The 16156-nt window shown below is 39.7% G+C and overlaps 1 pseudogene; it reads left to right on the plus strand.

The window, feature by feature from the left end:
• The first annotated feature begins 14911 nt into the window (after window positions 1-14911).
• LOC138836208 (high mobility group protein B1-like) lies at window positions 14912-15707 on the plus strand (annotated as a pseudogene).
• Window positions 15708-16156: the final 449 nt, after the last annotated feature.

The raw sequence follows: 16156 nt of genomic DNA on the forward strand, positions 1-16156 counted from the left end.
TGATAAGTTGGGATTGTTTTCAACAAGAAACTAATTTGATTAAAATTTTAATGTTCATTAGTCAGAAATGAATGCCTAAAATAATATGAAATGTCCCTGAAATCATATATGCTATAAATGAGGAAAATATTATATAGAAATTTAGATCAGTACTGGATAATATTTTTATGTAAGTACTGGAAGATACTCAAGACCTGGCACTGAGTGTTGACTCAGAACTTTATGCTCTCACTCAGCTAATGGCTGATGCTCTACCACATGAGCCATGTCTCCAGTCTAGCATTTTTTTAGGTCATTTTGGGAATACAGTTTCCAAGACTTTTTTGGTGCAGGCTGGCTTAAACTACAATCCTCCTGGTCTCAGCCTTTTGAGTGGCTCAGATTCCAGCTAATAGCAGATAATATTTTAATTTTGTTTGAATCAAAAGTCCCTCAAGATATGCTCATGAACTTTTCCCTTGAAAGGAAACATTGTTTGAGGAAAGAAAGCCAATATGACTAGTTACTTGTGATATTCTAGGCATTTTATAAACATTGTTTGAGTTAGTATTCCCACAGACAATGAAGGTTTAGGTTATATTCCTCAAGTTTTCACGTAAGAGACCAAGACATAAAGTAAGTTGTGAAATTTGGTATCAGTAAAAAGGTTTCAATCTAATTCAGCCTGATATTCTACACACCGCACTTTACCAAGCTCTCAATGTAACCAGGCATGTTCAGACTTGTAACACTGCAGTCCTGAAAATAAACTAACCATAGTGTTAGAAACCTCTGACTTCTGAATGCAGTGTTTTTTATTTCTTTTTAAATTTCTTTGCTTTTATTTTTGCCTGTTCATTGGAGATGGAGTCTCACAGACTTTTTTGCCTAGGCTGGCTTTGAACCACAATCCTCCAGATCTCCTGAATAGTTAGGATGACAAGCCTGAGCCACCAGTCCCACCTCAAATAAGAGTTCCAATAAAACACAGATATCCCTTCTGAATTGTGGGAGGAGGGATTATTTACATTTTTGTTTTTGTGCCAGTCCTAAGGCTTGAACTCAGGGCCTAAGAGCTGCCCCCTGAGCTTTGGTGCTCAAGACTAGCACTCTATCACTTGAGCCACAGCTCTACTTTCAATATCTTGCTGGTTAATTGAAGATCAGAGCTTCCCTGAGTTCCCTGCACAGACTGACTTCGGACCATGATCTTCAGATATCAGCCTCCTACTCAGCTAGGATGACAGGCATGAGTCACAGGCCCCCCAACAAAGGGTATGACTTTGAAGTCTAAATCATTCTCCTGTTTGGAGTTGCTTTGTGAGAAGAACCTTGTTTTGGCCAGATCACTCAGTGCCTCTTGCAGGAAAAAGGCATGAGAAAACACTCTCGTTTCTAGAATAAACATGGCCCTTAGCCATGCAGTCCTACTACCTAACAACCTTCCCTAAATTAGCAATAGAGGATGGAAACAACCAGAAAATTGGCTCTCCTATTCTTTCCTCTTTTTTTAAGATGCTTCACCCAAGCTTAGCTACCAGAAATAATATGTAGGAATGAAATTTAGAAGAACTGCTGCTCTAAATTAAGTTCACTCTCAGACCCAACTGGCAAGCTTATTTAAAACAAATTTTTTAAGCAGATATCAGAGCCAAAGCTAGGATTTCTGCCTTTTAAAGGTTCCCAGGTGGTTTTGAGAGTCCCATTCTAAAGCATTGCTTCAAGAAAAACAGTGGCCAGCCCTCTCTAGGGATTAAAAACAACTTTGAGTTAGTCTTTGTACCCATTATACTATGCCCCAGCTCCTCAAAGACAAACTTTCTCTGACATGATATGTCTTTAAGGAAAATATACTTTAGCAATTAATGGTTTAATGTCTATGCCCAGGGTCACGCTACCCATTATGATGCTGAACACCTCATCACATGAAATCTTAAGAATGGGCTTTTCTCTTTTCCCCAGAATACAAAATAAAAACTAATGATCTTTCTTCTGGTAAACAAGTGTATTTTTCCATTTGTATAATGAAGATGATAAAAAATGCATCTTGATTCCTTTCTTTTTTGAGTTGTCAGGAATCTGAGTTCATTTTTATTCTCAGACATAGAAACTTTGTTATCCTTTAAACTGATACTTTGCTTTCTCCTTGCTCTTTATTCTTGAATTCCTCATTTACATCTTTATTCATTAACTTTATTATACGAACATTTGCATAACAGCCTGAATCTTTAGAGAGCCTGTTGGCTATCAGTGACTGCAGTATTTGGTATAAAATATTTTCTTCTTCTAATAAATCCCAAAGATGGATAATATCTATCAATTTGCCACAGTAGAAAACTGTGGCCGAAATAAAATATTTTTTCCCAGAGTCCCGCTCTTAGTAAGTGCCACATATAAAATCTGACTACAGAGCCAATTTGTCTTCTGCTGTGACATCTCTCCTTTTTGTTAAAACTTTTAAGTGCCTTATAAAATGATTTTGGAGGGAGGGAGAGAAGACAAGTCAGGAAGAGACAGAGAAGAACTTAACCGTAAGTGCTTTATGTGTACATTCTGGCAAATGATTTTTATTGTCTTAGGCTCTGGCTTAATTTAATCTATTTCCCATAGTTGAAATTACCAAATGTACAGAATAAAGTAACAAAAATTCATTTTTTGGTGTTGGTCATGGGGCTTGAACTCTGGGCCTGGGCACTGCCCCTATGCTCTTCAGCTCAAGGTTACTACTACTTTGAGCCACAGTGCCACTTCTACTTCTGTGGTGGTTAATTGGAGTTAAGAGTCACGGATTCCAACAGCCAAGTGGATATGGGTCTCATGGATACAACACTGGTGTATCAGTCACCTCCAGTAACAACAGGCCTGCCAGATATCTCGGGTTCTGTGTACTCCAAAACCCAGCAGTCCTTTGAGAAACAAGAATTTCATTCCAGTACTTCTGCCTCCTTCAACTTGCCTTCAGCACTAGGAAGTGGAAGGCCCATAAATCCAGCCACAGCTGCTGCCTACCCACCTGCCCCCTTTATGCACATTCTGACCCCCCCATCAGCAGCCGTATTCTCAGATCCTTCATCATCACCTGCGCAGGATGGCCAGACGGGCAACGTAGCCAGACCAGCTCCATCCCGCAGAAGCCCCAGACCAACAAGTCTGCCTACAACAGCTACAGCTGGGCGACCAACTGAGGCCCTGGCCCTCCTCTCCCGGTCCCATCTTCTGAGAGGGCTTCTCAGCCTGGAAACTATGGAAACAGCATCAAAGAGAGAAAGGAATGTGGGGGGATTCTTCAGCCTCCCACCCAGCGGCCCACCCCACGCCTCTGCTTCATGTCTGTCCCATTCCCATACCATCCCCACCCTGTTGTATGTATTATAGGATTTGTATTTTCTTTTTCCTTCCTTTTCCTCTTCCAACTCTCCCCTTGCATTCAAGATTATGAAACTTTGCTTTGGGCCCTGACCTTCCTTCTTCCTGTTCACCGTGGTGGTGTATGGGTGAGGTGGGGAGGGGGACCCGGAAATGTATATCAGCCCAACAGCAAAAAAAAAAAAAAAAAAAAAAGAGTCTCACAGACTTTCCTGCTCCTGCTGGCTTTAAACCATGATCCTCAGATCTCAGCCTCCTGAGTAGCTAGGATTACAGGCGTGAGTCACTGGCGCCTGGCTGAAAATTCTTTTTTTTTTTGGGGGGGGGGGGTCCAGTCGTGGGGCCTAAACTCTGGGCCTGGGTGCTGTCCCTCAGCTCTTCAGCTCAAGGCTAGTGCTCTACCACTTGAGCCACAGCACCACTTCTGGCTTTTTTCTTTTTTGCTTATGTGGTGCTGAGGAATCGAACGCAGGGCCTCAGGCATGCAAGGTAAGCGCTCTACCACTGAGCCACCTTCCCAGCCCCCCCCCTTTTTTTTTTTTTTTTTTTTTTTTGCCGGTCGTGGACCTGAACTCTGGGCCTAGGCGCTGTCTCTCAGCCCTTCAGCTCAAGGCAAGCACTCTATCACTTGAGCCACAGCCCCACTTCTGGCTTTTTCTGTTTATGTGGTGCTGAGGAATCGAACCCAGGGCCTCATGCATGCAAGGCAAGCACTCTACCACTGAGCCACCTTCCCAGCCCCGCAGCCCGCCCCCCCTTTTTAAAAACAAGTCATTGAGTCCCATACCTTCTTCAGGAAGTACTTTCCATGAGAAATATGAATATTTGCTTTGCTTTCAGACACTAAACAAGCTAGCCTAAAGTGAAGAGACACTGCATTTTCTACAGATAAGTATAAAATGTATAAAATACTATATATTATGCATAATATATATTAAATGTCATTTATATGTTGCTTTGTTTGTTTACAAAGATTGAATCATGACCAAATTCAGTTCAGAGTCCTATAAACATCCTTCTCAATGAGACATGACTTTTGGTTCCAGATTCTTCTTTGTGTTATATAATTTTAGCAAGAATCCTGCTAAAACAGTTTAGTCGATTTGCCAACTCTGGATATCTGATCAAGTTTTTAAATTTGTATCTGTTCGCTTTTATTTATTATTGAGGAGGTTGCTCAGACTTGAACTCAAACCTGGGCATTGTCCCTTAGCTTTTCACTCAAGGCTGGTACTCTACCACTTGAGCCATACCTCAGCTTCTAACTTGTTTGGAGGGAGTGGTTAATTGGAAATTAGAGTTTTATGAATTTTTCTTCCCAGGCTGGCTTTGAACACTGATCCTCATATCTCAGCCTTCTGAGAAGCTAGGATTACCGACATCAGCCATCAGCACCTGTTTCTGCTCAGGTTTTTCTACAATTCCCAACAACAGATTTTATCTGATCACTCTTAGCCATGGTCAAAAGAATCCTGTTTGATTAGTTTAGCCAGAATCTTCCTGAACTGTGAAGGTTCCTCTTAGTTATTTCCATCCACTAACCATTATGCTGCTCCTTGACTCCAAATCCCTACTTTTTCTTAACAAAGTTCAACCCAATCTCTCCCTGAGCACATAACTTCATTGCTCTAGTACAGGCCTATCTCCGTAAACCTTCAATAAAATCTGCCTTAAATGTATTCCTTAACAAATGCAAATATTCCAATATTACTTGTTATAAATTCATACACAATACATTATTATTCTTATTGGTGAACAGTGATTAAATTATTTCTCAACATAATAAAAGATAATTTCCTAAATGGAAGTTACCCTAAGTGGAAATTATGGACTAACTATATTACCTAGAGGCCAATAAGATAGTCTTAAATTAGTGTGGCAGGGTACATGAATTCTTGTTTGTTTGTTTTGGATATTGTAAATATGTACCAGAAACCAGGTTTTTAGACCCCAGGCCCAAAGCTCAGGAGCCCCAAGTTGGATTGGGCCACTCAACCTCTTATGCCAAATGAAGAGGTAAGGTGAAAGGCAGAAAAAGGAAATCAATTACTTGGCAGCGATGGGAAGACAGCACATTTTTACATCTTCAGCCATCTCCAGGGGAACAGAGCTTCAGGTTAAATAGGGAGAATTGGGGGTAGGGGTGAGAAAGATATGAGAGTTAAAATCATTTCAGGTCACAGGTATAGCTTGGTTGACCTTTAGCTCAGTCTTTGTCCTTGGAGAACTTCCAAAATGTCATTATCACTTGGCTATTTATTTGAATATCACAATAAGACATAACTTGTTTGAGGGGGCAATTTGCCTTCCACCTAAGATGGTTTTTCTATAAATCTGGTCTTCTTTGGGGTATAAGGTGATTGTACAGTTGACTGCAGCAGAGAAGAGCTCAGATTAAAGGGCATAAATTCAAAGTTGGGGGACTTTGAACCTAATTTCCACCCTAGAAAAAGCATTTTTTAAGGTATCTTTTACATACCTAGTACTAATGTGAAGTTATAAAAGCAAATGTATTCAACACTAGAAAATTAGACCTGAATTAGGCTTAAACTCAACCTAAAGGGAAAACTTTTCCTCCTACTACCTTAAAACTTTTATTACCATAATTATTAACACATGGTAACTGTACAAATTAGCAGGAATTACTGTGATGTTTCCACACATGCATACCTCATATATTGGTAATTATGACCCTAATTTTACCCTCTATCTCCATATCTAGGGACCTACATAATCTTTAGTAATTCCTCTTCTGCATTCAAGACATTTTTTTAAAGAAAATGTTTACTACATAGGAAACCGAGTATTAAATATTTACCTTCTTGACTCAGGTTTATATCACTTGTCAAGCTTTTCTCTTGTTCATTCTTATTCTTGGCTGCAAATGAGAGCATTTCATTCTTCTTTATGGTTGTATAATATTTTGTTATGCGTAACTATTTTATTCATCCATTCATCTGTTGGGGGACAAGCTAGTCTAATTCCATGACCTGGCTATTGTGAATAATGCTGCAATAAACATGGGCATTCAGGTATCTCTTCAGTATGTTGACTTCATATGATTTTGGATATATACACAGGTGATGGGTAATATGATAGTTCTATTTCTGGTTACATGAGGAACCGCCATACTGTTTTTCATAGTGGATGCACTAATTTACATACAGATATATGCAGTATGTGAGTGTGCGTGTGTGATTCTAAACTGGGGTTTTGTCTGTATTTTGTCTGTATTGTGGTTTTGTCTGTATTTTTCCAGTGGTTCATGTTATTGAGCAATTTTCCTATATTCTTTGCCATTTGTATTTCTTCTTTTGAGAGTATCCAGATTATTTTCCAATTTTTATCTGCTACTTGTTTCTATGGCTGTTGTGAAGTGTTTTGAGTTCTTTATATATTTGAAATATTTAACTTTTGTAAAATAAATTGCTGTTAGCTGTTTTCTCAATTTCTACATGCTGTTTCTTTGCTCTATTGATTGCTTCCTCTGCTGTGTAGAAGCTTTTAGCTTGATGTAATCCCATTTGTCAAATTTGCTTTTGTTTACTGGGCAAGATTATGCTTCAGAATTGAAGAAGAAATAGACACACCTTCCCAGGATAAATAAAAACTAAAACCTGCATATCTGACAAAATGGATATATTTACTATTTCAATGGACTGGCTTTCTTTCTAAGTGGATTTCTCCTGAACATACGTTTTAGAGTATCAGTTGTTAAGCAGTATGGAGTTTATTTTCATTCTTATGTATATGTGTGTGTAGGTGTAGCTTGTGTGTGTGTGTGTGTGTGTGTGTGTGTGTGTGTGTGTGTGTGTGTGTGTGTGTGTGTGTGTGTGTGTAAGTGTAGCTTGAACTCAGGCCTGGGTGCTGTCCCTGAGCCTTTTCAAAATCTCAAGGCTAGTGAGCTACCAACCACAGCTCCATTACTTTTGGTAGTTAATGGAGATGAGAGTCTCACAGACTTTCCTGCATGATCCTCAGATCTCAACTTCCTGAGCAGCTAGGATGACAGATGTGAGCCACCAGAGCCCAGCTGGGTTTTATTTTTATTGAGACCCATCCTGTAAGCCTTCTATCTTTGCCACAATTAATTTGCTCGCGCAGGTCCTAGACACATCAGACAGAGTCGCTCTCTACGTACGATGCAGCCGTGGGGAACCCTCCAGCAGCAGCTCAGGTGGGTTTGGGGGTGTACCTGCTATGGTTAGTCCTACAGGAAGGAGTGATATCCCCTATCTGATGATGGGGCTGAAGTCAGGCACCGCTGATGCAGGCTCTGTTACTTACATGGGCCTCTGGGAGGTACTGGCTGCTTTCACAGGAGGGGGGCCCAAGGGCTCTGCTGAGAGCGCAGGCGCCTGGTGGAGAGAGTCCAGAGAGCCAGGAATCTCCGCGCACTTGCTCCCCACTCACACAATGGGAACCGAGGCCTAGCATGCCCTGGATGGGGCGACCAGCAGCAGGAGGATGCTTCTTCTTTTCCTCCTCATTCTTTCGGTTATCCATGCGAGGCAGCTAGGGACAGGGGCTCCTAGATGGAAGACCTGAGCAAAGTTACTCTCAGCTGGGCACAGGTGGTTCATGCCTGTAATCCTAGCTGCTCAGGAGGCTGAGATCTGAGGATCGGGGTTCAAAGCCAGCCCAGTCAGGGAAGTCCTTGAGACTCTTATCTCCAGGGAACCCCCCAGAAAACTGCAAGTGGCACAGTGCAGGGGGAGGGCAGATGGGAGCTGTGGGGCAACTGTCCTCAACCCGGCACTGCGCCCCGCCATCCCCACGCGCACGTGTCCCAGGGCGCCTTCCAAATGTACTGGATTTTTCTTCCCCCCTCCCCCCCCAAGTCCTGGACCTTGAACCTCAGGGCCTGGGCACTGTCCCTGAGCTTTTTTTGCTCAAGGCTAGTGCTCTACTACTTTGAGCCACAGCGCCACTTGTGGCTTTTTTGGGCATTTCACTGGAGATAAGCATGTCAAGGACTTTCCTGCTCAGGCTGGCTTTGAACCTCAATCCTCAGATCTCAGCCTCCGGAATAGCTAGGATTACAGGCCGGAGCCGCTCAGCAGGCTTTTGTGGGTGACACCTGCTCGTCCCTTTGTCCTCTCTTCACCCTAGGGCAAGGGGAATCCAGGTGATAGCCCCAGACTACAGCACCCGGAGAGTTACAATGAGATTGAGTGAATAGCTTTCCCAAAGCTAGACCACTGTCCAGATTTCCTAACTTTCATTCACTTGTGGTATAAGCCTACAGGGACTGTGAAGCTTTCTAATGCCTAGAATTGCTGTTATCTTTGTGCTATATTTTCTGGGACTCTTGCTTTTCCAGGGGTAAGTCCCCTGTGCAGGGGGAGGCTTCTGTCCTGGATGGAGTACAAAAGGGATGGGAATATATATAAATTAATATAATAATGTATATTAATTAATATATATTCCATATATATATATGTATATGCACCAATACTGGAATTTGAACTCAGTTCCTAGATGCTGTTCCTCAGCTTTTGTGTTCAAGGCTATTAGTCTAACACTTGAGCCACACCTCTACTTGTCGCTTTTTGGTAGTTAATTGGAGGTAAGAGTGTCATGGATTTTTCTTCCCTGGGCTGGCTTCAAACCTTGATTTTCAGATTCTAGCTCCTGAGTGGCTAAAACAAATCTGAGCACCAGCGCTGGGCAAGAGGGGATACTTTGTGTCTCCCGCTTATTGTCCTCTCAGGTCTCCGGATTTTATAACATTTCCATTTTCCTCCGGGTAACCTACCGTGTCTACCATGGTCACTTATCTTTGTGTGCAGTCATGTGCATGTTACTTCCTTACAGCAATCTCTGTTCAGCCATTATGCCTACTTCCCACTGTCATTTTAGTTTTCATTGTTTATCCTTTGTGTGTGTGTGTGTGTGTGTGTGTGTGTGCACGTGCACACGTGCGTGTGTGCACATGTGTGTGTGCATGCGCTTGTGTGCCAATACTGGGGCTTGAACTCAAGCCCTTGGTCTCTCACTTGCCATTTTGACCAAGATTGGCACTATCCTACTTGAGTCACACCTTCACTTCCAGTTTTTTTCTGGTTAATTGGAGGTAAGGTTTCATTGGTTTTATTTTGTTGTTGTTGTTGTTTTTCTGCTTAATCTGGCTTTGAACCATGATCCTCAGACCTTGGCTCCTGAGTAGCTAAGATTACAAGCCTGAGCCTCTTGTGCCCAGGTACTGTTCTTTAACTTAAAAAGCCAAGAGAATGCTGCATGGTCTCCTTTTCTGGTCTGTTCTTGGTTTTCCAAGTCCATTTGTTTGTGTCCCTCATTTTTTTGGGGGGGGATTCATATACCCTGGGGTGTTTCATAATCTGATGAGTTTTGCATGGGATCTCTTCAGGCTTTAGGTAGTGTTTTGGGCAGTATTCCATGTTTGGATGTAAAACTGTAGCAAAATTGCATTAAAGACAATAAGACTGAGGAAATTAAACAATCATAGACATTAAAGATGGATCATCTTTTTGGCAGCATTCTGTTTCCTTATTAAAGAAATATTGGCTCTGGCTTTATAAACTTAAATTATAAAAGGCCAGTGAATATATATCTAATAGGAAGCCAATTCCATATGAAATTACTCCTGTTACAGAAATTACAATGTCGTAGAGCAATTCCTGTATAAATATTATCCAATTGCCATCTTTTTATGTAGAAAGACATTGACTATCGATGTGGGGCTGCATTTGCTTTTTTCACTTATTCCTGCTACTCCAGATCTTTGAACTGTAAGGAAACCAAGCAAATTATCTAGTCCAATTTGAAACTTGCATTCATATGTCTTTAGAAATATTTAAATGTTTGCTCTTTGGATATTTAACCAGTTTCCAAAATATTGATTCGATATGTAGGGCCACAGTCCATGAAACAGAAGTTTGTCTGACTTTAAATCTTTTTTTGAATATTTGCAATTACATATTATTTGTATCATAAGATTCTTTCATTTTTTGATTACTCCTTATGAGGTAAGACGTACTGAAATATAGCTTCCCCATTAATAGGTAAGCATATAATAATACATTAAACTGCTATATTTAAACTTGATGCAGGATAGATAATCAGGTACTATTTTGGAACTGCATGATGGTTTGCTTAAACATACATACAAACAAATTTCAAAAGAAATTATTTTTCTTGTCATCAATTTTAAACAATGCAATATATTATATCATGATATAATTTTTAAAAATCATTCATGTGAAGAAGGATGGAGACAAGTTGATATATTTATTTATTTTACTTATTATATTCATATTTATTTTTGTGCTGGTACTAGGATTTGAACTTAGGGATTTTTGCTCCTATTTAGCTTTTTTCCTTAAAGCTGGCATATCGCCTTTTGAATTACACCTCTGCTTCTAGCTTTTCACTAGTTAATTTAAGCGTCTCTCAGATTTGTTTACCTGGGCTGATTTTGAACCTTGATCTTCAGAGCTAAGACTTCCAAGTAGCTAGAATTACAGCCACCAGTGTCTGGCTTGTATGCTAACATGGTAAATGCAAAATTATATTAAAAGAAATAGTCTTGACTAGCTGAAGTGTATCTCAGAAAAGCAAAATTAATTAAACAGCCAAAATTAATTGAAATTATTCATCATATTATCTGACTCAAAGGAAGAAATACAAAGATATAAATAGATGAAGAAAAATCATTTGCAAAAATTAAATATCCATTCTGGTAGAACTGCAGTAGTCTAAGAATAGAAGGAAGGGTACTGGTGGCTTACAGTTGTAATTCTAATTACACAGGAGGCTGAGATCTGAGAATAAAGGTTTGAAACCAGTTCAGGCAGGAAAGTCTGAGACTCTTACTCCAACTACCCACCCAAATGTCAGAAGTGGAGCTATGGCACAAGTGATAGAATGCCAGCCTTGAGCAAAAAAGCTAAAGGACAGCACCCATGTGCTGAATATAAGCTCCAGCGCCACAAGACATTAAAAAAGCAAAGCTTTTAATATTAATGAAGGACACCTGTGAAAGATTTGCAGGTGATTTCAAGTTGCTTCCCCTTATGTGACTGGTCTCACCATTTCTACACAACCTTACGCTAAAGGTTCTGATCAAGCAATATAGCAGTACAATGAAGTAAAATGTATGTAGATTAAGAAGTAAGGAATAAAAGCATCTTAATTTGTTCTAAATACTATGATGGAGGAAGTTGTCTGAAATTTACAGAAAGTTCTTAGTACTGATAGGTGAGCTAAGTAAAGTGGCAAGATACAGGGCAATCAATGTGGGAAGGAAAGTGGCATTTCTGTGTATCTAGAATGTAGGACTGGTATCTGGGGACAATGAAAAAAGTCATATTTTCAATACCCAAAAATGCATGAGGTCAGGTGCTGGTGGTTTGTATTTGTCATTGTAGTTACTCAAGAGGCTGAAATCTGAAGATTGTGGTTCACAGTCAGTCTAGGTAAACAAATCTAAGAGACTCTTGTCTCCAGTTGGCCAGCAAAATTGTGCAACTAGAAGCATGGCTCAAGTGGCAGGGTACCAACTGTAAGAGCTCAGATCCTGAGTTCAAGACCCAATACTGCTGGGCGCCAGTGGCTCATGCCTATAATACTTACTCAGGAGGCTGAGATCTGAGGATTGGGGTTCAAAGCCAGCCTGGGTAAGAAACTCCGTGAGACTCTTAGCTCCTATAAACCACTAGAAAACCAGAAGTGGTGCTGTGGCTCAAGTGGTAGAACACTAGCCTTGAGCTAAAGGGCTGAGGGACAGCACCCAGGCCCAGAGTTCAAGCCCCACACCGACAAAAAAAAAAAAAAAAAAGACCCAATATTGATACAAAAAAAGAAAAATAAATACGGTAAAATAGGTGAAATATTCATTACTAAATTTTACTGGAAAATATTTAAGACCTAGATGCTAAAAATTGACAAAAATCACTAAAACATTTAAATAAGCTAAATAAATGAAAAGATAAGCCACATTCATGGGTCAGAATATTATATGTGTATATGTGTATATGTCTGTATATATGTAATATTTGTTTTGTCACACTGAATCCCACATGTACAATTATGAGTTATTGAAAAATAGACTTTAAAACTAAAACACATAAATGAAGATTTAGTGATCTTATTTTCTTTTTTTCTTTTTTTTTTGGGGGGGGGGGTCCGGATGTGGGGCCTGAACTCTGGGCCTGGGCGCTGTCCCTCAGCTCTTCAGCTCAAGGCTAGCGCTCTACCACATGAGCCACAGCGCCACTCTGGCTTTTTTCTTTTTGCTTATGTGGTGCTGAGGAATCAAATCCAGGGCCTCATGCATGCAAGGCAAGCGCTCTACCACTGAGCCATCTTCCCAGCCCTAGTGATCTTATTTTCTTAAGTGACATACAAAGTATATGAAAGAAAATATGAAGTACTTAGAATACCCAAAACAACTTGGGAGGAAAAAAAAAGACCAAAAGATTTTTTAAGGACTTTGACTGCCAAATTTCAAGAAATATGAAAGAGTTTGGGGCTAGATTGTGTTTTATACCTGTAATCCCAAAATACTCCTGAGGCAAAGATAGAGGGATCTTGGTTCAAGGACACCCTGGTGGGGAATAGGGGGTGGGGTTACTGAGCAATGATAGATAGATAGATAGATAGATAGATAGATAGATAGATAGATAGATAGACAGACAGACAGACAGATAGAACGAACCAAGCCAAATGTGGGAGAAGATGCCTGTCATTAAAGCTACCAGGAGGCAGAAACTGGAGGATCTTGGTCTAAGGTTGAGAAAAGAAGGAAAGCCTTTCTGAAGAACAAACTGAAGAAAAATGGGTTAGGGATTGGCTCATGTTACCAAGGCCCTGGATACTGTAAAAGAGAGAGAGAGAGAGAGAGAGAGAAGGAGGGAGAGAGGGAGAGAGAGAATATTACTGTTAAGTTTTAATAATAGAGACAGCATGGCATCAGAATGAAAACAGATAAGTAAAAAATAAATTAAAAAATAATAGGACGGAATAGATTCCAGGAATAAATCTTCACATAGATGTTCAAGTAATGCTGAATAAAAAGCAAATGAATTTTAATAGTCCTTTAATAAATGGTTCTGGAACATCTCAGTTTATCTATGAAACAATCCCTTTATATATCAAACACTATTGCAAAATGTAATCATATATTGTTGATTTAAATGTAAAATCGAAAACTACAAAACTTTGAGAAGAAAATAGGCCAATAAGCATTGACTTTGTTTTGGAAAAGATTTCTTAGATATGACATCATAGCTAAAGAATTCAAGACTTGATAAATTGTACCTTCTCAAATATAGCAAGTAAGTAAAGTACAGTAAAGAGGCAATAAAAGCTAATGACACACCAAACATATGCAAGACATATTACTGATGAAAAATCTGTAGCCAATATAAACAAAGATAATTAAAGATAATTTAAAAACTCAATTATAAGAAAGTACGCAGCTCTAAAACAAACTAAAATAAAAACAAACCAAAAAACTAATAGATTTGAACCTATACTTCAACACAGAAAATACACAAATAGAAAATAGGCACACACAAAAAATGCTCAACATAATTAATAATTAAGGAAATACATGAGACATTAAGAAATTAGAAAATAGAAATTGAGAAATAGAAATTAAAGCCACAATGAGTTATCTGTATAGCACACCTGTATGAATGGCTACACAGCCAAATAATAATAATAATAATAATAATAATAATAATAATAATAAAAGTCTTAAAAGGGCATACAAAGAATACTAGAATTATTAACTTTATATGCATCTCTTTTGGGGAAGCATTTTTCTTCGTTTCTTACTTGTAGTACTACCATTGCTCTTTAGAGCCTGTCTGTGTTGTTATTACATCTCAAAATAATTAGCACAGATGATTTTGAATTAACTCGCCATAAAATGCTACACTATTGACCATTTTCCAATAAATTGATGAATCAAAATATCTTGAGCCTGAAATCCTAGCTATTCAAGAGGCTGACACCTGGAAGAAGAAACGTCTGTGAGACTCCATCCCTAATTAACCAGTTAAAAAGCTGCCTGGTGGAGTGGCTCAACTGGTAGAACAGCAGTCATAAACAAGAAAGGGTAGCATGAGCCAAAAGCCCTGAGCTCAAGTCCCAACATAAAACTAAAAATTCAATATACTTCATAAATATGCACAAATATATTTTTAAATTAATAATTAGGTATAGAAATATATAAATACTGTGGCAAACCATTAGAAGAAGAGCATACAGTGTTTCTTTCCTTGTATTGAATTTGTCATTTCCTTTCTAATTATTGCTTTATTTTTGGTGGCTAAGAAGCATTAACCTCCAAAAGGGAGCCCTACTGCAATTGTTGGTGGGAGTGTAAACTTGTTCAACCACTTTGGAAAGTAGTATGGAGGTTCCTCAAAAGACTCCACATAAGTAATGTTACAGAGCGGAGAGAGTGAGGAGGCTGTGTCTGACTCCCGCTCTCACAGCCATTGCAGTTCATTGAGCTCCATAGAGATAGCGCAGGGGCAAGTGAGAGCCGGACGGGCACCCAGCGACTCTGTGCCTCGCGGGGGAAAAACTAAACACGGGCAAAGGAGATCCTAAGAAGCCGAGAGGCAGAATGTCATCATATGCATTCTTTGTGCAAACTTGCCGGGAGGAGCCCAAGAAGAAGCACCCGGATGCTTCCGTCAACTTCTCAGAGTTTTCTAAGAAGTGTTCAGAGAGATGGAAGACTATGTCTGCTAAAGAGAAAGTGAAATTTGAAGATATGGCCAAGGCAGACAAGGCCCGTTATGAAAGAGAAATGAAAACCTACATCCCTCCTAAAGGGGAAACAAAAAAGAGGTTCAAGGATCCCAATGCACCCAAGAGGCCTCCTTCGGCCTTTTTCTTGTTCTGTTCTGAGTATCGCCCTAAAATCAAAGGGGAACATCCTGGCCTGTCTGTTGGTGATGTTGCAAAAAAACTGGGAGGGATGTGGAGCAACACTGCTGCAGATGACAAGCAGCCTCATGAAAAGAAGGCTGCGAAGCTGAAGGAAAAATATGAAAAGGATATTGCTGCCTACCGAGCTAAAGGAAAGCCTGATGCAGCAAAAAAAAGGAGTTGTGAAGGCTGAAAAGAGCAAGAAGAAGGAAGAGGAGGAAGATGAGGAAGATGAGGAAGATGAAGAGGACGAAGAAGAGGAGGAACATGAAGAGGATGAGGATGAAGATGAAGAGGATGAGGATGAATAAGTTGGTTCTAGCGTAGTTTTTTTTCTTGTCTATAAAGCATTTAACCCCCCTGTACACAACTCACTCCTTTTAAAGAAAAAAAAATTGAAATGTAAGGCTGTGTAAGATTTGTTTTTAAACTGTACAGTGTCTTTTTGTATAGTTAACACACTACTGAATGTGTCTTTAGATAGCCCTGTCCTGGTGGTATTTTCAATAGCCACTAACCTTGCCTGGTACAGTATGGGGGTTGTAAATTGGCATGGAAATTTAAAGCAGGTTCTTGTTGGTGCACAGCACAAATTAGTTATATATGGGGACGGTAGTTTTTTCATCTTCAGTTGTCTGACGCAGCTTATACGAAATAATTGTTCTGTTAACTGAATACCACTCTGTAATTGCAAAAAAAAAAAAAATTGTAGCTGTTTTGTTGACATTCTGAATGCTTCTAAGTAAATACAATTTAAAAAAAAGACTCCACATAGAGCTCCCCTATGACCCAGCAATCCCACTTTTGGGCATTTACCCAAATGATCACAAACAAGGCCATACTAAGGCTACCAGCACAACTATGTTTATTGCAGCATTATTTACCATAGCTAAGATATGGA

The sequence above is a fragment of the Dipodomys merriami genome, unplaced genomic scaffold, assembly GCF_024711535.1.
Source record: "Dipodomys merriami isolate MVZ:Mamm:240054 unplaced genomic scaffold, mDipMer1.0.p SCAF_10, whole genome shotgun sequence".
NCBI classification, from domain to species: Eukaryota; Metazoa; Chordata; class Mammalia; order Rodentia; family Heteromyidae; genus Dipodomys; species Dipodomys merriami.